This window comes from Patiria miniata, unplaced genomic scaffold (assembly GCF_015706575.1).
Source record: "Patiria miniata isolate m_02_andy unplaced genomic scaffold, ASM1570657v1 HiC_scaffold_2, whole genome shotgun sequence".
NCBI lineage: Eukaryota > Metazoa > Echinodermata > Asteroidea > Valvatida > Asterinidae > Patiria > Patiria miniata.
In genome coordinates, this window is record NW_024037058.1 from 5270733 (window position 1) to 5296052 (window position 25320).

General features: G+C 37.6%; 1 long non-coding RNA gene across 1 annotated transcript; it reads right to left on the reverse strand.

The window, feature by feature from the left end:
- Positions 1–9149: 9149 nt before the first annotated feature.
- Positions 9150–24515, reverse strand: LOC119726144. The gene is made up of 4 exons (XR_005270778.1): positions 23314–24515; positions 22424–22520; positions 9902–10013; positions 9150–9209 (listed from the first exon to the last, which is right to left on the reverse strand). It is a non-coding gene; the product is annotated as an uncharacterized LOC119726144 (long non-coding RNA).
- Between the last annotated feature and the right edge of the window lie 805 nt (positions 24516–25320).

Sequence of the window (25320 nt, forward strand, 5' to 3'; positions counted from 1 at the left end):
CTGGCAATATGGTACAAAACTTTGTTTACACGAATGTTTACGTGAATGCAACTTCATAAAAAGTATAAAAATACTTTGGTGAAGGGCAAGACCAAATATTGAATATTGAAAAAGTATATTGACTGAATGGTTAGTGGCAGCGCGCTTGTGCCTTGGTGTAGAGCATATTGTGCATTCAGCCTGCTCATGACCTGGCAACTTTTGCCTAATTTTTCCTCTTTATTTTTTATACTTCATTTTTTTAATATGAGAAAGGTACACCATGCAATAATAAACTTTTTCTTCATAAACATTTGTGCCTTTGGAGGATTTTTTTGGGGGAAAATAATATCAAATTTCAGTGCCTTTAGATTTTGCTTTTTTTGTTTACAGGTGCACCCATTTATGTTTTAGAAATCGAACAGTGTGTCCGTAAAACAAAATGTACACTAAAAAAAGAAAAAAGAAAAGAATCAGACCCATTTGACCAAACCACAGAAGAACTAATGATTCATGATTTAAGATGCAGGTCACCTTGTTCTTCTAATTAACAGGTCCAAGAATATTAACAATACATGCTGAACTGAAGGACCAAGATGGCATCTAATGTTACAGCTCAATCAGTGTTGGAGAAGATTAATGTGGATCATCTGGAATGCTCCATCTGCACCAACCGTTTCAGGCAGCCCAAACTGCTGGACTGTTTGCACACTTTTTGCCTGCAATGCCTCCAAGAGCTCAGACAGAGCCAAGATCCTAGTGGTACAAAGCTGACATGTCCTCTGTGCAGACGTGAAACCATGTTGGAAGGATCTGGGGTTGCTGATCTCCCTAATAACTTTGCATTCAGTGCCCTGGTGGAAGAAGTTACAATGCAGGAAAAGCTACTGGAAGGTCAAGGGTCAGAGATCAAATGTCAAAACTGTGATGAGGAGAATCAGGCTATTTCAAGATGCATGGACTGTAATCATTTCCTCTGTAAAGAATGTCAAAAAGCTCATAAACGTATGACTGTCATGAAATCTCATAACATTTACACACTGGCTCAACTTCGATCAGGAGAGATTGTCTACAAGAGTAAACTTAGAGAAGAAGTTCCCAAATGTGGCAAGCATCCAGATCAGAATCTCAATGTCTACTGCAATTCATGTGAGCAAGTCATATGTACAACGTGCTCTTTACTTAATCATGCAAAACACTCACTCACTGGATTACCTGAGGCAGTAGAGAAATGTAAGAAGAAGGTCACAGAAATGGTCCAAAAATGTGAGAGCAGAAAAACAGAAATGAGCACCACCTTAGAAGAGACGTGCAAATCTGAAAAGAGCTGGACATCATGTTTGCCAACACTCAAAAGAAAGTCTCCAAAAAGGCTAAACAGGAGATTACAAAGCTCCAACAGGAAGTTGCAAAGATACAAAAGGAGATTGTAAAGATCCAAAATGAAGAACAGAAGTTGATGAACGAGATGGACAGGATTCATCAAGACAGAGTCAGAACATTAGAAGTTACTCAAGCTAACAGCAGGAAAGAGGTGACACATACAGAGCACAAGCTGGAGGACGTCAAACAACTCATGAATCAAGCAAGTTGCTATGAGATTCTCGAACTTCAGCAGAAGCTCTTGCATAACCTCAGTGAACTGACAGGGAAACAGCCACAGCAAGTTCCTGACAAGTTGACCTTCATGGACTTTGAAGAAGGTGAGAGGTCACTTGGGAGACTCATTCTGAAAGAAGAGCCAAGACCTAGAAGATCATGCATGAAATATAAACGGGAATTGAAGACTGAAGAACAGTCAAGGGGTGCTGCAAAGCAATCACCAAGACCTGGAAGATCATATGTGATCGAGAAATGGGAACTAAAGACTGAAGTCAAGAACTTTGGATTAAAACTTACATTTATATCACTTGTTGCAGCACTCTCTAACAATCAAATACTTGTATTAGACAATTTGGTGAATGCATTACTCACACTGTCACTGACCAATAGTCAACGTGCAACATCTCCTATCCCACAAAGGCTACAAATCAATGGCCTCACTAATGTTAGGTGTATTGCAGTGAGCAAGGATAAGCTCCTTGTCGTAGATGGTCCAAAAGTCAAGGTCTTCAACAAGCAACATCAGCTCCTCAACCAGTTCACACCAAGCAGATGGTCAAAAAGCCAACAAACTTGCCTTGCAGTGGACGAGAACACTCTGATAGCAGTGGGTTATGATGGCAAGAATGAGATATTTCTACACAACCCAGATGGATCCCTCACCAGGAGACTGCCAGCTCCATTCATTGGATGTTATCTGACAATGCACAATCACCGCCTTATCTACACAACAGACGTGACCAAAAGGTTGGTATGTGTAGACTACTATGGTGCCAGTGTATTCTCAGTAGACATGACCAGCAACATGCAGAGGGATGGGTTGCCCTCTGGTGTGTGCTGTGACAGTAATGGCAGCATCTATGTTGCTGTGTATGGACATCCAACAGGTGAGATTCTGCACTACAATCCTAATGGCAAGTACATTGGATGTGTGATCAAGGGATGTGATTCTCCACGGGGCATCACATTCACATTGGATGGTGATCTGGTTGTGGCTGCCGAAAAGTCTGTAAAAATCTATCACCGAGTGTGAGGACTATATGATTATACCGCTGGACTATATGATTATTCCCTTCGAAAACAAACAAAAAACCAAACACATGAACGTTTTTTTCAAAACAACTCTCAGCAGTCATACAAAATATTTGATGCTGATTTTCACATCATAAATAGAACTCTACTCTGGGGAAATAGGCAGCGCCTAAACATTCGTGAAAGCAAATGGGATAATCTGTTTTGTCTAAGTACAACACAACATTATATAGGCGTGGGGGAAAAGAGAAAAGGGATGAAAAAATAAGTTAAATGAAAAGGAAAAAGAAAAGAGACTAGAAGTTGAAATGAAACTGCACTTTGAATAGGTATATTTCAGACTGGAAACTGTTGGAAATGGCCCTAAAACGCCGCTATATGTACATATGAGTGTTTTTGACCAGTGCCCCCCAAGCGTCAAATGGTGTAACGTGCCCCCCTCCCTGTTAATTTTACATGGGCATTTGTTTTTTAATTTTGCCCCCTACCCCAAACAAATTCATTTCTTTGCCCTTCACTTGTCCCCCCCCCCCCCCCCCGTTAGTCTGGTGCCGCTACTGTCTACATGTACAATGTATGTACAAGTTAAAGTTGAACATAATTTCATATTTTTAAATTTAAATAATCTCCTGAAAATAACTGAAAGAAAAATAACACACTTTTGTCCCGCAATAATCACTTGGAAAGTATAACAACAAGAAGGCAATCAACACATAATATTCTCAGAAACTCAGCAAACACAAAATCAACTAGAGATTTGCGTTTGAGTTACAAATGTAGAGTGATCGGGATGCAAATATTATGTTGTACTTGCCCACTTAAGTTGTGAATATTAATTGTCAGAATAGAAAAAAAATCAAGTATTTTTCCAGTGGAACCATTTGTTTAAACTTGAACAACAAAAAACATCCTTTCCGTTTTTAAACATTGTCAGTATACAATATATTTACACGACAGATACACGTACACATTACTATCAGTTTGATTGAAAATGTGCAAACTCAATATTGATTTGGTTAATACATGACAAACGTTAATGCAGTGAAAAGAACTTCTGAAAATACTGAAATTATAACAAATATTTAAGTGTATATATTAATGAAAAATTAAAACCTTCTGGTTTGATGTCGTCACAGTATTTGGAAGACCGAGGTCAACATTGTACTAGATACCATTATTTGTGCTGTGAAATATTAACATATTCATTGGACATGGATCAAATGATGGATTTGAGTTTAATAGTAAGAAAACTTATCATTTTCAAATTCTCCTTACAATAACTTCGAGTCCGATGATGTCACGATTCTGAAGCCTCACAAAGTTCTTTGCGGTTATAAAAAGAATATCTCTTGGTAGTTTTGTGAATTGTGAAGAATGGTTTTTAAATTGAAAATTTTTATCTATCGTTGACGTACCGCTAGAGGGGGCCCTTTCAGGTAATAGCGTCATTATGCAAATGTTTTTGCTTGTCATTCTTCACTAACTATTAGGATAATATAATTATATGACTGTAGTAAAATGCTTCCGTTTTCAAGTTATCTTCTCATTGCATTTCCAGTAACACAGGAAATTAAGGTCAAATTGGCTTTACGCCTGGGAAACAAAAATATTGCCTGAAGCAACATTGGAAAAAAAACGTTTGAGCTTAAATCGCTTGTAATTTGATACCTGATGACATCATGATGACATCACAAAATCTTTCAGATCTGTAGACCAAGGTTCAAGTTCCTACCAGCTTTTATTGTCATCCCGTGAATCGTTTGGAAGAAATAAGGTTCGTTTGGATTGTGAGGCTCCTGTTTGTATTTAAATTCTCCTAACTTAGACCTTCCGGAAGACCAGGAAGTAAAGGTCAAGTGACTTGAAGTACCAAAAATGTTTATTAATGAATGGTCTATCTGACTACAAAATATGAACATGATCCATTATTTAGTTAAAGAGTTAGAGGTGAAAGAACACGGCCATTTTTAAAAAAATGAAAATTGCTTGTAGTTTGACACCTGATGACGTCATCAGACAACAGAGTAATATATTGCACCACTTGGGGATCGTGGTCGATATATGTTCAAAGTTACAAGTTCATATATAAACCGTTTAGGACAAAACCTGCGGAGAATTATTGTAGGGGAAAAAAGAAGAAGAAACAAACAAAGAAAGATTAATATGTAAAATTTTAAAACAGTAATCGGGTCATACACAATCACCCAATGAAAGATGTGTGTTTCCAAGTGTGAGATGTACATGTAACCATGCTGGCTCTCTGAAAAATCAACATATTCTTACATTTGTAAAACTTAATTTTCAATTAATAGGAAAAGTGTTCATAGTTTTAGTATAAAATGGAAATGAATGCAAATAACATTTTTAATCAGAAAAGTTTTGAAGCTTCATTATAACAAAACTTAATATTTAAAAGCAACTGGATAAAACATACATGTAAAGGTCAACTTTTAACAAAGATACAGTTTTACGGTAAATCATATATGATCCCATAATTGTTTCTTCACAGTGATTTATGAATGCCGCATCAAATTATTATCGTTTCTTTAAATAAACGTCTCAGTTCAAAATAAAAACCTTGGGGTTTTTAACGCAATTTGCATACACCTTTTAGTATTCACAGATGTATGTACGTGTAGAAGTAGTAAGTAATATGGTTGTCTATTTGTAAAATTGCAATCACCTTTTTTGCCTTTCTTCAATGTGAATCAATGATATCACAATAGAAGATGCATTTGGAACAATCTATTAATTTAGGGTCCATTTTTTCCTGTCCCTTTATATCTACTTTATGAGTGAATTCTTCCTCCAAGAGTGCTTATTCGAATCATACAGCCTATTCAACAACAACAAAAATTAGTTGGAATACTTGCAACTTGCAAGTCATTTCGGATGTCACAGGAATGGCACAAAACAAAATTCAGAAGTAACAGGGACAGGTAAAATGTCAGACTTTGGACGTTAAATGAACATAATGACCTACTTGTGAGAGGTTCTGTATCATTACAGTTTATAGTATGTTAATTTAATAAATGATGGAGATGTTCGCTACTTTGAATAACTAATTTTCTCTAGGCTTGGTTGCCTTTGGGAATAAAGATCGAGAAACAGGGGTTAAATAGGGAATTGCATTTATGCAAATTATGAGGTTGTCACCTGACCTATACACAGCTTTGTATCAATGTCATTTACACCTCTAGTGTCAAAATAAATTGAATTAATAACTCACTATCTTTATTGGTGTAACACACCTCTGCTTCTTATCAGAACTCACTCACTTTCTAGAGACAGTCAACTCACATGTACCTACAAACTTTTAAGTTGAACCTCCACCATGCAAGTCTCAAATTTCACCTACAAAACTTCAATTTAACATGTTTAATAGGGGTGAGTGCGCCACCAGGTGTCTGACTATGGAGAGGTCAATGTTCAATTATACAATTGCATTTCTTTCAGCTGACATACCGTTTGTATGTGTTATCATCCTCTTTTGATTTATTTTTACCTGAATCCATTTTGAAAACTTTGTAACTAAACTCAACATTATTCCAACAACAAATTCCAAGGGTACCCTCCCAAACTGAATAGATATTTCTGTAAGTGTTTGTTGAAAGTTTTGATTAACTGCAAAGCAGTGGTCTCTCATTACAATTCTTGACAATTTAACATTTGGTCATTCAAGCGTAGTAGATATGCAGACATACATGCATGACTTAGCAACACTTGGAGATAGTAAACTTTCTTGGGTCTCTTCTTCAACTCTGTAGCCTACACTAATTTTTATTTTGGTACCTTATTCTTGATTTTTAGTGCATGATCATTGTTCAACAATGACTACAGTTAATGCACATGTATAGTACCCCCCAAGGATCTCATTTCATTCTTATTTTCACACATTATGAAAGAAAGAGTGGCGCGTTTTTAAGTTAGGGGCAATTCCATACCATTACTAAAAGTGGCAAATTTATGAAATCTTCAGAACAAGAATCACAATCTTAAATGTGGAACCGTATCCAATTTTGAGTGGTTCCAGTGAGATAAAATGTGGTGAATTAAAAAACAAACAAAAACAACAACATGTTTCGGGGCTTAATTCATAGTTGTTTTTGGTAGTCATGTGTTTGAAGTTGATTTCATACACGCAATGTTCGTACCTTTTTAATGTAATGTCCGTAACAACAAAAGCATGTTTTTTATAATATCAAAGTTCCATTTTGTAAAATGTCATTGGTATTTTTATAAAGTGAACCTATATCAAACATAACATAGTTATTTCATTAAATTCTTGCAAGAAACTTCACAGACTTTTGTCAATGCATTTTGGAAATCAAACATCTGTGTCTTAAAGCATAAAATTTGTAATGGTTGTTTACAGCGCTTATATGCATATCTTATTAATGAATTCAGCTCACATTACATTATTTACACATGTTGTACATTATTAAGGCCTAAGCTAGAGTTGTACCAAATTATATAGAATTTGCTTTCGCTGCAAGTATTTCACTTTATCGTTTCAAATTGGTTTTAGGCTCTGAATGTAAATTCCGTAACGATGGAAATGCAAACAGTCACTTTTGTTTGTGATACACTCTTCATTGGCAGTGCCTTGTGCAGTACACATCTGTGCTTGGGTATAATTCGTCGGGTGCCCGGCAGAAGGGTATATGAGCGTTCTGATGCAAAAATCATTTTCAAGAAAATTGCATTGAAAGGTTCCATTGTTCCCTCGCGCGCATTATGTATCCAATGTTCTCCCACACGTAATATAAATCGTACGAATTTGAAATTTGTCACACGTATGAATCATAAGTTTTGGATCAACTTGTATTAATTTCTGATGAAAATGTTTACATTTCATTCAAATGGAGGCAGTTTTCTGCATATGCCCTTTTGCTGGGAACATTTTGGTCATTACGCGCTATTGCATAAAGGCATGCGCACATATGCCCTTCTGCCGGGCACACGACGAATTGTAATGTACATTTCCTTACATTATATTTTCACCTTTGTATTTTTCTGTGTTGACAAAATGGGAGCTTGGGCCTACAGTTATAGGGCAACTAAATTTTTACTTCACTGGGGAAATGGATCAGAATTTAGTTCTTAATTTACAAAAATCAAATAGTCTCAGCAGAAAAAGATATATACAAAAGATATGATTTTTTTATGAAAAAAAATTTGAAACAAAATGTTCAGTTTTGGGTTCTGTCATTTTCAGTGAATTCAACTACATTACAACCATGTTGAAAGATCTCCTTGTAGTTTCATGGTTGGCTTTGCATTTATGTTTTCCTAATATTGTAAACACATATTGTGAAATGGAAAGTGGCCCTATAGTCACTGATTGGGCAAATTCTACTCAGATTTTAATGTGAAGCCTGATTTTCCTTGGGTATTTTCTTGGAGACATTTAATCTCTTTGCATTTGAAAAGTTTAATTAAATCAAACTTTGAAATCAAGAATCATTCCAACAACTTGTAGTCCAACCTGAGTCATTTCTTTTGCTCTTCTATCAATTGGGTGCTTGTCTTTTTTGTGTGAAGGGAAACCAGGAAATATCTTGAATGTAATAAAGTAATGTGTTTTCACCCAATTCATTTTAGAATAAATGTTCAACATGTATGTTCTAATGTTTAAAATGTTTAACCTTTAAAAGGCTGTTATTTTGGATTACTTTTGTGCACACACATATGCATAATGCAAGGAGACACATTCCCGGCATTTACATTATTGATCTTGATTAGGGGCAGCTGGGAAGCAATTAAACATGTGAGTAAATTATTGTCTGAGGGCAAATAATTCAAAATTTTGGGGTAATTTTTCATTGACTGAACGTTGGGGGGGGGGGAGCAATTTTCTCAGTTTGATGTATCATTCAGAAGTGAGTAATATTTAAACTGCTAGAAAACCTTTCTTTTATAGGTTTTGTAAGTATAAGTAAAAAAGCAGGCAAGTGGCATGCACAGCTGGCTTTATATTGATCACCTACAGTGAGAGCATATAGCTGCATCAAGTAACACCAACAGTCCTGACCAGTGAATCCTGCTTTATGTAGGCAGGGAGCACCCAACCATTAAAGACAGTCACTTGACTGATTTTGACTGAAATGACAACTTTGCACACAATGTATGTTTGCATTCAGAAGGGTTTATAATAAGTTATATTCCATAACTAGGTGAGCCATTTTTTTTGGGGGGGGGGGGAGGAGGGGGTAGTGATTTATGCAAGAGTGAGCACATAGATTGCTAGAGGAAAATAATAAATTGCAACCAAAATCTTCTTCATGCTGAAATTTGTAAATTACCAGGGCTACTGACTCCAAAAATAACATTGGCAACTTCTGATTTATTTTTTTGGGGCACTAGTTTCATGGAAATACTGCCATTTATGCACAGGAAACCTGCATTGAGCTGTGCCAACAAGTATTTGCCTCAAGAGGCCACTTTTCAACTCAACGGTCTTTATGAAAGTACACTTACTTCTACAAAATGAACTTACCTGTACATGGAAGTACATTGGGGAATCTGTTCTTGTTTTTGCAGACAGGTTTCTTGGCTTCCTCACAGTTGACTGCCACTGTCATTTCATATAGCACCTACATTTCAAAGTGAACAAATTGACAACACGTACTACATTACTTTTTCTCTAGTTGGACTTCCATTACAATAAAGAATTGTTGACAGGTGTGATGTGGGATATGACATTTTTAACATCCAAGGGGTGCATTTCGCCTCAGGTGTTGTGGGCCCCGAGAAGATTGAAAACAGCATACTTTTAAGTATCCCACATCACACCAGTCAACAAATGGGCTTGTCTTCAGACAAGGTGTTGTAGCAAGTAAAGATTCAAATTTCTCAAGAAATTCATTAAGTTGGTCTTTCTGTGCATAAATTAGCATAATTTTAATTAAAAAATTGATCCACTTTAAATATTAAAGTGGAACTTTTTATATGTGATAGTTGATTCAAACTTTAGATTCTAGATGCTCTGTGGTGCAATGTGAGGCATTTTCTGGCCACTTTCCTCTTACTTTTTGAATGAAATGTGCTCGTTTTTTGGGGAGATGGCGGAAGGTCATCAAAGTTGATCTCTTTGTAGCTTGAATCTCTTTCGAGATTTTACATCACAAACATTACATCAAAACTGTAACTTGACTCTCTTTCGAAATTTGCCCTCTTTAGCTTGATCCACGATTTTTTGTTTTGTGCAGCTGCAACCGCACCGGAGAGAATGTTCAATCTCTTGCCATGGCTTGCAGACCCGGATTTAGATTTAAAATAGACTTACACCACATAACTGCTGTTGTGTTAGTACCTGTTCGTCAGTCTGTGATGTGTAGAGGTGGGCATGGCTCTCCCCAATCTCAGCATTCATCTCAGCAATGGATGGACCAATCAGCCTATGGAGGGCACAAAATACAAATGAATATTTACAATAAGTGTCAACTGAACTTACCTGGGATGCAATAAGAGAGAAAGCCTCAAATATGTGAGTTTGGGAAATTTTGTAACAAAGCACTGCTGATGCTGAATCACTGAGAGAAATAACAAGTTTTGTTATGATGAATATAATTCAAATGAACAATGCAAGCGTTGTGCTGTTGAATGCTTTACATGCATGTAAAACACCAACCACACACTAGCTAAAAAATGTTGATAAATATAAAGAAAGTGAGGGAAAATTAAACCCACAACAGAACAAAACTACGTTCCAAAACTAATTACTGTCAGTTCAATTTTTACCTCTTTTTATTTGTTTACTTTTGTCTACACAACAAACTTGAGTATCCATGGGCGACAATCGGTGGGGGACGGGGGGACAAGTCCTCCCTCCCCACTTTTTTAAAGTCGGAGGATATCATATCATTTGTGTACCCCCCCCCCCCCCGCCACTTTTTTTGTCCCCGAATTAAAATTGTTGACAACAAAAGGATTCTATAGCTCACAATAACTGATGACTCCAAACTAAAAAATAGATGATTATTTTGTTCACAACAATTTGAAGTGGTCAGAAATTGCCTCAGATCACACCACAGAGCATCTAGAATACAACATTTTCCGGGGCCCTTAAGCGGGTTCTAGACCCCATGCCTGTTAGGGCTTCGCGCTCGCATTAACTCTGTTCAAGATATGCCCCTCCCCCCACTTTCGAGAATCAGGAAATTCCACAAGCGATAGACACCTGTGTGAGTATCCTGACTGGTAACATATCAAAGGATATTAAAACAGGTGTCATCTGCAATACAAGTCAGCTCAGAATAACTGTATCAGGTAATTGACCCTGAGGCTTCTTTATGTTTACCTTTCTGATAAACCTGTCCATAATCTTGCTAATTACAAGCTCTAGACTCTTGGATCCATTAGATATAAAACACAGTCAGCATGCTGTATTCGATTTCACTATGAGCACGTACCAATTAAAGCTCTACATAAGTGGAATCTGGGGACTGCAAATATTACCAGCCCAGAACCTTTGGATCCATTTGATATAAAACACTGCATTTGATTTTACTATGAGCACGTACCACAGTGCTACGTTATCGGATTTGGGTACTGGTACTGCAAATATTACCAGCCCAGGACCTTTGGATCCATTTGATATAGAACACTGCATTTGATTTTACTATGAGCACGTACCAAAGCTCTACAGAAGTGGAATCTGGGGACTGCAAATGACTCAAAATCATGTGACATGGTGTTGATACAGAGGGGCGTATACATAGAACGCCATCTTTGTTCATTTCAACCATTGCCGTAAGTGACATCAGAATGGGCAGATAGCAATGGCTCATTTCATATGTACTTGAAGGTAAGATTTTTATTTAATGGGTCTACCTGTAAGTCTGTCTATACATTTGATGTAAATCACCAGCATCACATTATCTCATATGAGGTACATGTATGTAAACTCAGTATTTGCCAATTACAAGGAAATTCATGTGGATCTGTCAAACCTGTTAGAATGCAGACATGTGGAATACATGAATCTCCTTATATTCATGACAGAAATAAGTGAAGCGCATTGTTTGTACTTACATGTAGTCTCTTACAAAGAAGTGTGAGACCTTTAAGAAGATTCGTCACAGACGTAGCTTAGTGAATCACAAAATAATAATAAAACAAAAAAAATATAAACCGATGTGAAGGTAAACGTTTTTTTAATGAAATTTCTTTGAGGAAAGTGGACTTTGAGTCTATGTTTTGAAATATGAGCCAGTTAAAGTACTTGAAAAATTTTTTTCTTCGGTGCAGACTATATTTGGTTGCATTAACTCCTGCTACCTAGAGTACTCAAACCACCCAGCTGACCAAGGCAAGCTCAGAGGTGGAGCATTAGACTGGTTTAAATCATACCTTAATGACCGATCTCAATTTGTCTGGGTCAATGATTCAAGTTCATCTACTGTCTCTCTTGATTTTGGGCTACCTCAAGGATCAGTCCTAGGGCCCGTCTTGTTCTCTCTGTATACAATGCCACTTGGTGAAATCATTCGAAAGCATGGTCTATCCTATCATTGTTATGCAGATGATACCCAATTATATATGTCAGTAGACCCTCAACAACACAAGGTTGATTCAGCAATCCAGAAGATGGAAACATGCATTGATGACGTACGTTCTTGGATGACTCACAACTGGCTCAAATTCAACGATGAAAAGACCAAATTTATCATCATAGGTTCAAAGCAGCAATCGTGCAAAGTTCATGTTCCATCCATAAGGGTTGGTGATTCAACCATCATGCCATCAAATAAAGTCAGAAATCTTGGTATTATCTTTGATTCATCTCTATCCATGGAACCTCACCTTACATCAATCTCTAGATCAGTCTGCATGTCGATCCGTAACATCGGACACATACGAAAATATCTTGACAAACACACAACTGAAATACTTGTTCACGCTTTCATCACATCCAAAATTGACATGGGCAATTCACTATTGTATGGCATTAACCTAAATCAACTAAACCGTTTGCAGCGACTACAAAACATCAGTGCCAGACTAATCTCTCTCACTAGTAAACATTCTCACATCACTCCTGTACTAGCAGATCTCCACTGGCTTCCAGTATCATACAGAATCAAATACAAACTTGGCCTATTCGTGTTCAAAATCCTCCTCAACAATGCGCCGGTGTATCTCATCGACCTCATCCACCCGTACTCAACAGCACGCACCGGACTCCGCTCCAGTGAGCTCATGATGCTTCACGAGCCCAGGACCTCCACTCTATGGGGTGACAGATCCTTTGTTGCAGCGTCAGCCCGAGTGTGGAACCAACTCCCTCTGGCTATCAAATCATCTCCATCCATCACAACATTTAAGACAAACATAAAATCTCACCTGTACAAACAAGCTTATTCTCACAATACACAATCCTAACTTGACTTTCTCCTCGAGCGCCATGAGTGCCTATTTTTGGCGGATACCGGCGCTTTACAAATGTTCTTTTACTATTATTATTATTATTAAAACGTCTGCACAGGAGGTACTGGGTTCGAGTCCCACCTGAGTAACAGTAAGAGTGCCCTTTTGTATACAATCCCCCGTTTTACACCAGTGTTCCCCCCCCCCATATTTGTAAAGAGTGCCCTTTTTTTTTTTAAAACAAGTGCCCTTTTTGTTACCAGCGGTCTTTTATGTGTGCCCTTTTTGGAATTTCGCGCGACCATCGCCAATTTTTCCACCCTGAAAAGTGCCACATATTGTCGATGATCATGCGGTTTGAAAAGCACCCTTAACCTTAATTTTCTATTTTATGGAGGTCATTTTCACGGAGGGATGTGCGACTGCTATTTTTACAAACTTTTTACACTGAGTACACAGTGTTTAGGGCAAAACCCAGTGTTAGAAAAAAAATTCAATTTTGTTGTGAACTGTTTCATTCAGACCTGTAGCCACGTCCTCATCAAGTCAATGAAAAATCATTTTTTGTCAGGTCAACTCACAAACTATTTATAAAACAAACTGTGCCAAAAGCATTTTTTTGCCATTGAAAACCTTTTTACTTGAGACCTACTTTTGTTTTGACTTGTTATGAACTTTATTACAACTTACATTAGACGTAGAAAATGTCCCAGATAACAGCTGAAGAGAATTTTTTAATGTAACATTTTCAGGACAAAGTATGCTCTTTCATAAACATGGTCACCCTATTATACAAATTGCTATTTTCTTTTGGAAAAACATAACTAACATCAGGTTTTGAATCAAGCACATAGTGTATGAATAAACCTTCAAGTTTATGAATACTCTACTTGACAAAATGTTTTAAACTTTACCAAATGATCATTTGAAGTTGAATACATGTAATTCCAAAACCTTTTAATAAAAGGGAAAATACAACATTTGCAAACATCAAAAAATAAAACTACCAAATCATTTTAAAATACCTTGCTGGACTGTTAGTGAATGACAGTGTAAAGCATCCTGTAAAATCATGGCACCTGGTATACTGTCATTTTCAAGAAAAGTGGTATTTTTGTATCAATTTCCAGCGCTGATCGGCCGATGAGCGTAGGAAAAAAACTGGCTTTTTTTCAAATACTGGCCCCAATTGACCATCGCACTTGTTTGCAATCGATTACAAACCTATGAACGGGTACGAGCCAGCTAAACTGGTTCCCTGACCTTACAATTCCCCAATGTATGTAAACTGCTCTGTTTCTTCTTATATGGAGTCAGGGAACCAGACTACAGAAAAATGATTGTTTTTCTTGGTTTTTATAGCATTTTCGAACCAAAAACCTCAAAAAAGTCAGTGTAACTATATTTGCTATATATTTCCAACCCCCCAATTCCATCCATTTCTGAAAATTACAGCAAAAGCAAATGATGTATATTCCCTTTAATGTGCTTCATTTGTAGGTTAAAGGTCCATCCTATCGCACCAAGCCCAACAGTGAAGATGGCATCTAATGTTACAGTGCAATCAGTGTTGGAGAAGATTAGTGTGGATCATCTGGAATGCTCCATCTGCACCAACCGTTTCAGGCAGCCCAAACTGCTGGACTGTTTGCATAGTTTTTGCCTGCAATGCCTCCAAGAGCTCAGACAGAGCCAAGATCCTAGTGGTACAAAGCTGACATGTCCTCTGTGCAGACGTGAAACCATGTTGAAAGGGTCTGGGGTTGCTGATCTCCCTAATAACTTTGCATTCAGTGCCCTGGTGGAGGAAGTTACAATGCAGGAAAAGCTACTGAAAGGTCAAGGGTCAGAGATCAAATGTCAAGCCTGTGATGAGGAGAATCAAGCTATTTCAAGATGCATAGACTGTGATCATTCCTGTGTCAAGAATGTCAAAAGGCTCATAAACGTATGACTGTCATGAAATCTCATAAAATCTACACACTGGCTCAACTTCGATCAGGAGAGATTGTCTACAAGAGTAAACTAAGAGAAGAAGTTCCCAAATGCGGCAAGCATCCAGATCAGAATCTCAATGTCTACTGTAATACATGTGAGGAAGTCATATGTCTCATGTGTACTGTTCTAGATCATGAAAAACCAAAACACTCTTTTATTGGCTTACCTGAGGCCTATGAGAAATGTAAGAAAAAAGTAGAAGAACTTGTTGCAAATATTGGTAAAAGCAAAACCAAACTGAACAAAACCATAGATAAGACATGCCAATCTCGCAAGAAACTCAACAAAATGTTTGCAAACATCAAAAAGAAAATCTCAGAAAAAGCCGAGAGAGAGGTTGCCAAGATCCGACAGGAGGAGCAGAAATTGTTAGAAGAGACAGATAGGATTTACCAAGAGAGAATCACACCATTTGAAGCTGCTGAAGCTACCAACAGGAAAGAGGTGACACAGACAGAGCACAAGCTGGAGGAGGTGAAACAACTCATGAATCAAGCAAGTTGCTATGAGATTCTTGGACTTCAACAGAAGCTCTTGCATAACCTCAGTGAATTGACAGGGAAACAGCCACAGCAAGTTCCTGACAAGTTGACCTTCATGAACTTTGAAGAAGGTGAGAGGTCACTTGGGAGACTCATTCTGGAAGAAGAGCCAAAGGCTGCAGCAAAGCAATCACCAAGACCACGAAGATCCTTTGTGAAGGAGAAATGGGAACTGGAGACCAAAATTGAATACGTTGAATTAACAAATGCATTCATAACACATGTTGCAGCACTCTCTGACAATAAAATACTTGCACTATCTAGAAGATTTAATGGAAACAGTGATGCACTGTTTGAAGTTTCAATTCCATATAGTCATAAGAAAGGATCTCCTATCCCACAAAAGCTTCACAACTATTGTCTCACTGATGTCAGGTGTATTGCAGTGAGCAAGGATGACAAGCTCCTTGTTCTAGATGGTCCAGTAGTTAAGGTCTGCAACAAGCAACATCAGCTCCTCCATCAGTTCACACCAGGTAGAGGGTCAGACAGCCAACCAACATGCCTTGCAGTGGATGACAGCAATCTGATAGCAGTGGGTTATGAAGGCAAGAAGGAGATATCTCTACACAACCCAGATGGGTCCCTCATCAGGAGACTGCCTGCTCCAATGATTGAGGATTATCTGACAATGTACAATCACCACCTCATCTACACAACTGGCTTCAACAAACGGTTGGTGTGTTTAGACTACTATGGTGCCAGTGTATTCACAGTAGATATGACTAGCAAAATGCTGGGGGGTTTGTACCCTACTGGTGTGTGCTGTGACAGTGATGGCAGCATCTATGTTGCTGTGTACAGACATCCAACAGGTGATATTCTGCATTACAGTCCTGATGGCAAGTACATTGGATGTGTGATCAAGGGATGTGGTTGTCAACAGGGCATCACATTCACATCAGACAGTGATCTGGTTGTGGCTGCAGGAGATTCTGTACAGATTTATCACTGAGTGTAAGGACAAAATAATAAAATTGATAGTAAGAATAAAAATAAACCAACAACATAGCCCATTATCCATGTTCTTTTCTTTCAAAACACCCAGAATTCATCCAACATATGGAGAACTTTTCCCCCCATAAGTCCTGCATGCGCTGCGGTCTCACACAACGGTGCACTGACCCAGCGACCCGCACAGCCCCACTGTGTTGACCGGACTATACATAAACAGCAGGTCGATCCTCAGAACAAAAGCGATGTCTGATTTGACAAGAAAAGTGCCCCTCTTTCTTCTCAACCAATCAAAACGGTTGTTACATAAAAGGAAAGCTTATTGTGTTCTCTTTCAGAAACCATGCGAGGTAATTGTATGCGACCGGGTTTATACGTGTGCCGTTCGAAGAAGTAAACCCGCACCCTCAAAAATCGGGGAAATGTGCCGTGACCTCCATAGGAAACGCGAAATTTTCACTGAGTTGCCCGTTTTCCAATGGGAAAGTGCACATAATTATTCGCCTTTAATCATGAAGAAATTAAATTCATGAGAAAGAGGAAAATTTGTATTTTGTGATGCGATGTGAGGAAGTAAGTTTAGCTAACACACTTTCGGTATATTAACGAAAGTTTGCTCAGAGCGCCTAGACACGAGCCAGTCTTCCCATGTAAACAGAGCTGCACCAAGTGGCGAGTGAGCAAATGCGCCCTAGTTCTCAATATGAATATCCTATGCTGATTTCCACATCACAAACAGAACTGTACTCTGGGGGAAATAGACAGGGTCTCAACATGCATGGAAGCAAATGGAATAATCTGTTTGTCTCATTAAGGCGCAGCATTATGAAATGCTGTATGTACAAGTTACATGCGCAAGTTAAACATTTTGATATTTTTAAATGTGAATAATCTCTTAAAAAGTATCAAGGCAATTTACTGTGATATTCTCAGAATCTCAAAAAAACTTAATGTTTGACAAGTTTTCAAAGTGTAAAATGTACCAATGAAAAAATAATCATTTTCTTACATTTTTCAATTCATGGAAAAACAGTTTAAAGTTTAAGTATAAAATTTGAATGAATGCAAATAATATTTCGATTTGAATAAACATTAATGCTACATTAAACAAATGCAAATATTTAAAAGCAACTGAATAAAATGTACATACTATGTAAAAAAAAATGTAACAACAATTCTATGGTAAGTCACGTATGATTCCATGATTGTTTCTTGCAGTGTTTGTGAGTGCCGCATCAAATTAATATCAGTTTCTTTAAATTTACATCTCAGCTAAAAAAATAAAAACCTTGGGTATTTCAATGCAAATTTGTATATTATTTTTTTGGTAATTCACTGATGTATTTGTACACTGAGCTAGGTTTAGCAATATGGTTGTATATTTGTAAATTGAAATCACCTTTCTTTGCCTTTCTTCAATGTGAATACTGCAATAAAAGATGCATTTAGGAACAATCTATACATTTGGGGTCCGCTTTTTCATGTCCCTATACATCTGGCATCTACTATACTTTTGTGTTCTTCCTCCAAACTGCATCTACTATACTTTTGTGTTCTTCCTCCAAGAGTGCTTATTTGAATCAAACATAGCGCCTACTCAAGAAATTAAAAAAATATTTGGAATACTTGCAACTTGCAAGTAATTTTAATAATAATAATAATAATAATTACCGGCAATGGGGTAATAGGGAGACTTTCCCATAGACTTGTGCACAAAAATTTTCCGAATTAAATGTGCCCTAACCAATATGTTCCCTTGTCCTTTTTCCACGAATTTCGGGATTTTTACTACTTAGACTACGAGCAACAAATATAACCCAATTTCGACAGCAAATTTTCGACACCTAGGTGTCTACCTATTAAGCCAGTGTCTCCCTACTATCGAAATTTCTACGCTAACGTGTCTCCCTAAAAGTACATTTGTAGGAATAACTGTATTTATATAGCGCTTTTGGCCAGAGGATACAAAGCGCTGGGGGAGAATGCAACCAAAGCCAGGTAAATGAAGTATATGAACATTATGAGACCCATTATGTAGCACCTTTTTGCTAGGTGCTGCGGCGCATAATTGCTGCCACTGCCAGAAACACCGGGGCAAACCCCTCCTCTTAGCGACAAGTGTTACTGGGTTCTTTAACATGCATTACACAACACACGGGACCTACGGCTTTACGTCCCATCTGAAGGACGAAGCAACAATGGTAAAGTGCCTTGCTCAAGAGCACAAGCACCATGTTCACACGGTCAGGATTCGAACCTGTGTACCACGGCACACGAGTCGAACACCGAAACTTCAAGTTACAATGTTCAGAAGTAACAGGGACAGGAAAAATGACAGACTTTGGACCCGAAATGTATAGAATGACCTACTAGTGAGAGGTTCTGTATCATAACAGTTAATAGTTTGTTAATTCCATAAATGATTGAGTTGTTTACTTCCTTGATTTAGCAATATTTTCTTGGTCTGGTTTGTTTGTGAATAAAGATTGAGACAGGGCGTTTAAAGAGGGAATTGCATTTATGCAAATAATGTGTCTGGCACCTGGCCTATACACAGCTTTTCCAAATGTAATTCACACCTCTGGTGTCAGCACATATTGAATAATAGCTTGCAATATCTAATTGATGTAACATGGCTCTCAGAACCTTCTAGAGACAGTCAATTCAAATGGTGTATCTTCAAACTTATAAGTCTCACCTTGCAAAATATACGAGTGTCATATTTAATACAGAGCCGAGTACAGAGAGAGTTGCGACATGAATGGTATCATTTTCAGACGCCATTATAGGTCCAAGAATGAGTAAATATTCTGAAGTGAGATTGTGGGGTTATTTTAATATACAGAAAATTAGAGAAACTGGTGTCTGAGAACAAAACTCCCATAACATTACAGACAATACGCAACCCGAGTTGGACCTAAAATAAATCCAACTTGCTAGTTGTTGCAACTCTCTCTATATACGACTCTGGCTTAATGGGGTGAGTGCACCACCAAGTGTTTGCCAATGGAGAGGCCACTGTTAAATTTAACAATTGACATGCTTTCAGGATGTCATCATCATCATCCTTGAAACTTATTTTTTACATGAATCTATTATGAAAACTCGGTTAATAAAATCAACACTATGCCAACAACAAATTCCAATGGTGCCTACACAAACTAATAGCCAGTTCTTTAAGCAGTTGTTGAAACTATTCTTTAATGTGCTACCAAAAACTTGCTACTTTCTAGAGGCAGTGCATTCGCATGGAGTATGAACCTCCACCGTGCAAGTCTCAAATCTCACCTACATGTACGTTTAACATGTACAATAGGGGTGAGTGCGCCACCGAGTGTCTGACTATGGAGAGGCCACTGTTCAATTTTACAACTGGCATCCTTTCAGTTGAAATACTATCAAGCAGTTATGTGTAATCATCCTCTTTCATTTGTTTCATGAATCCATTATGAAAACTTTGTAAATAAACTCAACATTATATCAACAAAACATTCCAACGATGCCCATCAAAACCAAATATATCAGACAGTTCTGATGTACACATTTGTTGAAAGTTTTCTTTACTGTGCAGCAAAAAAAATGGTCTCTCATCAAAATTATTGACAATTTAACATTCGGTCAATAAAGTGTAGTAGATATGCAGACGCATGATCTAGCAACACTTGCAGATTGTAAACTTTCTTGGGTCTTTTCTTTGACTGTGTACACTGATTTCAATTTTGCTACAAGTACCTTCATCTTGATTGTTTGTGTGTGCGTGATAATGGTTGCATAATGACTGCTGTCATTATGCTGTATAACTTATTATTCACATAACTCATTATTCACTGTGGTATACAGCACTTCCCAAGGAACCCCTTTTATTTTTATTTTCACACATTATGCAAGACAGTGAGGCTTGTTTTTCTGTTGGGTGCAATCCCACGCAAAGTTGACATGGCGGATGACAGAACATTAATAACATCTTCAGCATCTTAAAGCATCAATTGCATGCAAATAAAAGGGGACAACTAAGACTTTTATTTGAGTGTTGAGCCAGTGAGATACAATGTGGTTGAATGTGGGTTTTTTAGGGGGAGGGGGGTGTAGAAAAATGGTTTGGGGGCTAAATTAGAAGTTATTTTGGCATCTTGTTTTCACATACAAAATGCAAGTGCAGGCTTTGTGAGATTTGTATTTCAGGCTGGGGTAAAGGTTCATATCACACAGAACTTACATGTAGAATAACATGATTCAGTGTAATTTTTGTCAAGTGTTACAAATCTGTGCTGCGGTATAATTGTAATGTACATTTCCTTACAATTGATTTCACCTGAGTATTTTCCATGTTGCCAAATTGGGAGCTTGGGCCTACAGTTATAGGGCAACTATAACAACAGTGTTTGCTTCACTGGAAAATGGATCAGAAATGGAAAGTAGTGGCCCTATAGTAACTGCTTGGTCAAATTCTACTCAGGTTTTAATCTGAAGCCTGATTTGCCTTGGGGATTTTCTTGGAGACATTTAATCTCTATGGATTTGAAGAGTTTAATTAAACCCAATTCTGAATCGAAAATCATTTAATCATCCTGTAGTCCAACTTGAGTAATTTCTTTTGCTCTAAGATCAATTGGGTGCTTGTCTTTTTTGTGTGAAGGGAAACCAGGAAATATCTTGAATGTAATAAATTAATGTGTTTTCAACCAATTCATTTTAGAATAAATTTTCAACATGTATGTTCTAATGTTTAGGTAACATTTCCATTTTGGGGCAGTTGCAACCTTTAAAAGGCTATTATTTTGGATTACTTTTGTGCACACACATATGCATAATGCAAGGAGACACATTCCCGGCATTTACATTATTGATTTTGATTAGGGGCAGCTGGGAAGCAGTTAAACATGTGAGTAGATTATTGTCCGAGGGCAAATAATGAACGTTGACTGAATGTTGGGGGGGGAGCAATTTTCTCAATTTGATGTATCATTCAGAAGTGAGTAATATCTATACTGCTAGAAAACCTTTGTTTTGTAAGTAAAACTCTAAAAAAAAAAACCAAAACACTAATTTAATCATGCATTTCGCCAGACAAATTTCAGACCGTAAGCCAACAAATGAACCAAAGGTATTTTGAAAAAAAGTTCTTATTGTTATAAAGAACCGTACTCCGTCCAATCTGTACTTCTGTTTTCAAGAAATATTGGGTTTTGTTTTTGAATTTCCCACTAGAAATGTGATATTATAAAGAAATATTCAAAGAAAATAACCCCATCAGCCTTAATATACCAACAGTAATCTGATTTGAGAGATTCTTACCTCGGGCAAGCCAGATAATTATATTCATTTTTTCTGCTGACAAATTTCCAATTTTGTCTATTGTATATATAGGCATAAATTAAGTCAACAGACAAAAGCAGGCAAGTGGTATGCATAGCTGGCTTTATATTGATCACCTACAGTGAGAGCATATAGCTGCATCAAGTAACACCAACAGTCCTGACCAGTGAATCCTGCTTTATGTAGGCAGGGAGCACCCAACCGTTAAAGACAGTCACTTGACTGATTTTGACTGAAATGACAACTTTGCACACAATGTATGTTTGCATTCAGGAGGGTTTATAATAAGTTATATTCCATAACTAGGTGAGCCAATTTTTTTTTTGGGGGGGGGGGGAGGGGTAGTGATTTATGCAAGAGTGAGCACATAGATTGCTAGAGGAAAATAATAAATTGCAACCAAAATCTTCTTCATGCTGAAATTTGTAAATTACCAGGGCTACTGACTCCAAAAGTAACATTGGCAACTTCTGATTTAATTTTTTTGGGGCACTAGTTTCATGGAAATACTGCCATTTATGCACAGGAAACCTGCATTGAGCTGTGCCAACAAGTATTTGCCTCAAGAGGCCACTTTTCAACTCAACGGTCTATATGAAAGTACACTTACTTCTACAAAATGAACTTACCTGTACATGGAAGTACATTGGGGAATCTGTTCTTGTTTTTGCAGACAGGTTTCTTGGCTTCCTCACAGTTGACTGCCACTGTCATTTCATATAGCACCTACATTTCAAAGTGAACAAATTGACAACACGTACTACATTACTTTTTCTCTAGTTAGACTTCCATTACAATAAAGAATTGTTGACAGGTGTGATGTGGGATATGACATTTTTAACATCCTAGGGGTGCATCTCGCCTCAGGTGTTGTGGGCCCCGAGAAGATTGAAAACAGCATACTTTTAAGTATCCCACATCACACCAGTCAACAAATGGGCTTGTCTTCAGAAATTGAACCTAATTTAATTTTTTTGGAGGAATTTCTCATATGTGATGTAATACAAATGATTAATGTTCACTTATAAAAGGTGTTGTAGCAAGTAAAGATTCAAATTTCTCAAGAAATTCATTAAGTTGGTCTTTCTGTGCATAAATTAGCATAATTTTAATTAAAAAATTGATCCACTTTTAATATTAAAGTGGAACTTTTTTTATGTGATAGTTGATTCAAACTTTAGATTCTAGATGCTCTGTGGTGCAATGTGAGGCATTTTCTGGCCACTTTCCTCTTACTTTTTGAATGAAATGTGCTCTTTTTTGGGGGAGATGGCGGAAGGTCATCAAAGTTGATCTCTTTGTAGCTTGAATCTCTTTGGAGATTTTACATCACAAACATCACATCAAAACTGTAGCTTGACTCTCTTTCGAAATTTGCCCTCTTTAGCTTGATCCACGATTTTTTGTTTTGTGCAGCTGCAACCGCCCTGGACGAATGTTCAATCTCTTGCCATGGCTTGCAGACCCGGATTTAGATTTAAAATAGACTTACACCACATAACTGCTGTTGTGTTAGTACCTGTTCGTCAGTCTGTGATGTGTAGAGGTGGGCATGGCTCTCCCCAATCTCAGCATTCATCTCAGCAATGGATGGACCAATCAGCCTATGGAGGGCACAAAATACAAATGAATATTTACAATAAGTGTCAACTGAACTTACCTGGGATGCAATAAGAGAGAAAGCCTCAAATATGTGAGTTTGGGAAATTTTGTAACAAAGCACTGCTGATGCTGAATCACTGAGAGAAATAACAAGTTTTGTTATGATGAATATAATTCAAATGAACAATGCAAGCGTTGTGCTGTTGAATGCTTTACATGCATGTAAAACACCAACCACACACTAGCTAAAAAATGTTGATAAATATAAAGAAAGTGAGGGAAAATTAAACCCAATTTTTACCTCTTTATATTTGTTTACTTTTGTCTACACAACAGACTTGAGTATCCATGGGCGACAATCGGTGGGGGACGGGGGGAAAAGTCCCCCCTCCACACTTGTTTTGTCCCCGAATAAAAATTGTTGCCAACAATAATGATTCTATAGCTCACAATAGCTGATGACTCCAAACGCAAAAATTATGTCTAAAAGATGATTATTTTGCTCACAAACATTTGAAGTGGTCAGAAATTGCCTCAGATCACACCACAGAGCATCTAGAATACATTTCCTGGGGCCCTTCAGCGAGCCCTAGACCCCACACCATTAGGGCTTAGCGCTCCCATTAACACTGTTCAAGATATGCTCCTCCCCCCACTTTTGAGAAGCAATTGACGCCCTTGGGAGTATCCTGACTGGAAACATGTCAAAGGATATTAAAACAGGTGTCATCTGCAATAACAGTCAGTTTAGAATATTAAACTGCATCAGGTAATTGACCCTGTGGCTTCTTTATGTTTACCTTTCTGATAAACCTGTCTGTCATATTGCCAGCCCAGGACCTTTGGATCCATTTGATATAAAACACTGCATTTGATTTTACTATGAGCACGTACCACAGTGCTACGTTATTGGAATTTGGGTACTGGTACTGCAAATATTACCAGCCCAACACCTTTGGATCAATTTGATATAAAACACTCTATTTGATTTTACTGTGAGCACGTACCAAAGTGCTACGTTATCGGATTTGGGTACTGGTAGGCTACTGCAAATATTACCAGCCCAGGACCTTTGGATCCATTTGATATAAAAACTGTATTTGATTTTACTATGAGCACGTACCAAAGCGCTACATAAGTGGAACCAGGGACTGCCAATGAGTGTACTCAAAATCATGTGACATGGTGTGTGTTGATACAGAGGGGCGTATACATAGATCGCCATCTTTGTTCATTTCTGCCATTGCCGTAAGTTACATCAGAATGGGCAGATAGCAGTGGCTCATTTCATGTGTACCTGAAGGTAAGATTTTTATTCAGTGGGTCTAGCTGTAAGTCTGTCTATACATCTGATAGAAATCAACAGCATCACATTATCTCATATGAAGTACATGTACATGTTAACTCAGTATTTGCCAATTACAAGTGTATACGTATTTACTAGAAATTCAGGAGGATCCATCAAACCTGTTAGAATACAGACATGTGGAATACATGAATCTCCTTATATTCATGACAGAAATAAGTGACATGCATTGTTTGTACTTTACAAACAAGTGTTAGACCAATAATAAAACAACAAAAAATAAAACCGATGTGAAGGTCAATGTATTTTTTATGAAATTTCTTAAAGGAAAGTGGACTTTGAGTCTACGATTTGAAATACATCGGTGATAGACCTTTACAGTTTCTCCTGCAGCCACTACCAGATCACCAACCGATGTGAATGTGATGCCTGGGGGTACAGACAATATTTGGTTGCAGTAACTCCAGCTCACCTCAACTCAAACCACCCAGCTGACCCAGGCAAGCTCAAAGGTGGAGTGATAAGACGTCTGCACTAAACAGGAGGTACTGGGTTCAAGCCCAACCTGAGTAACAGTAAGACAGCCCTTTTGTATACAAGTGCCCTTTTAACTCTAGC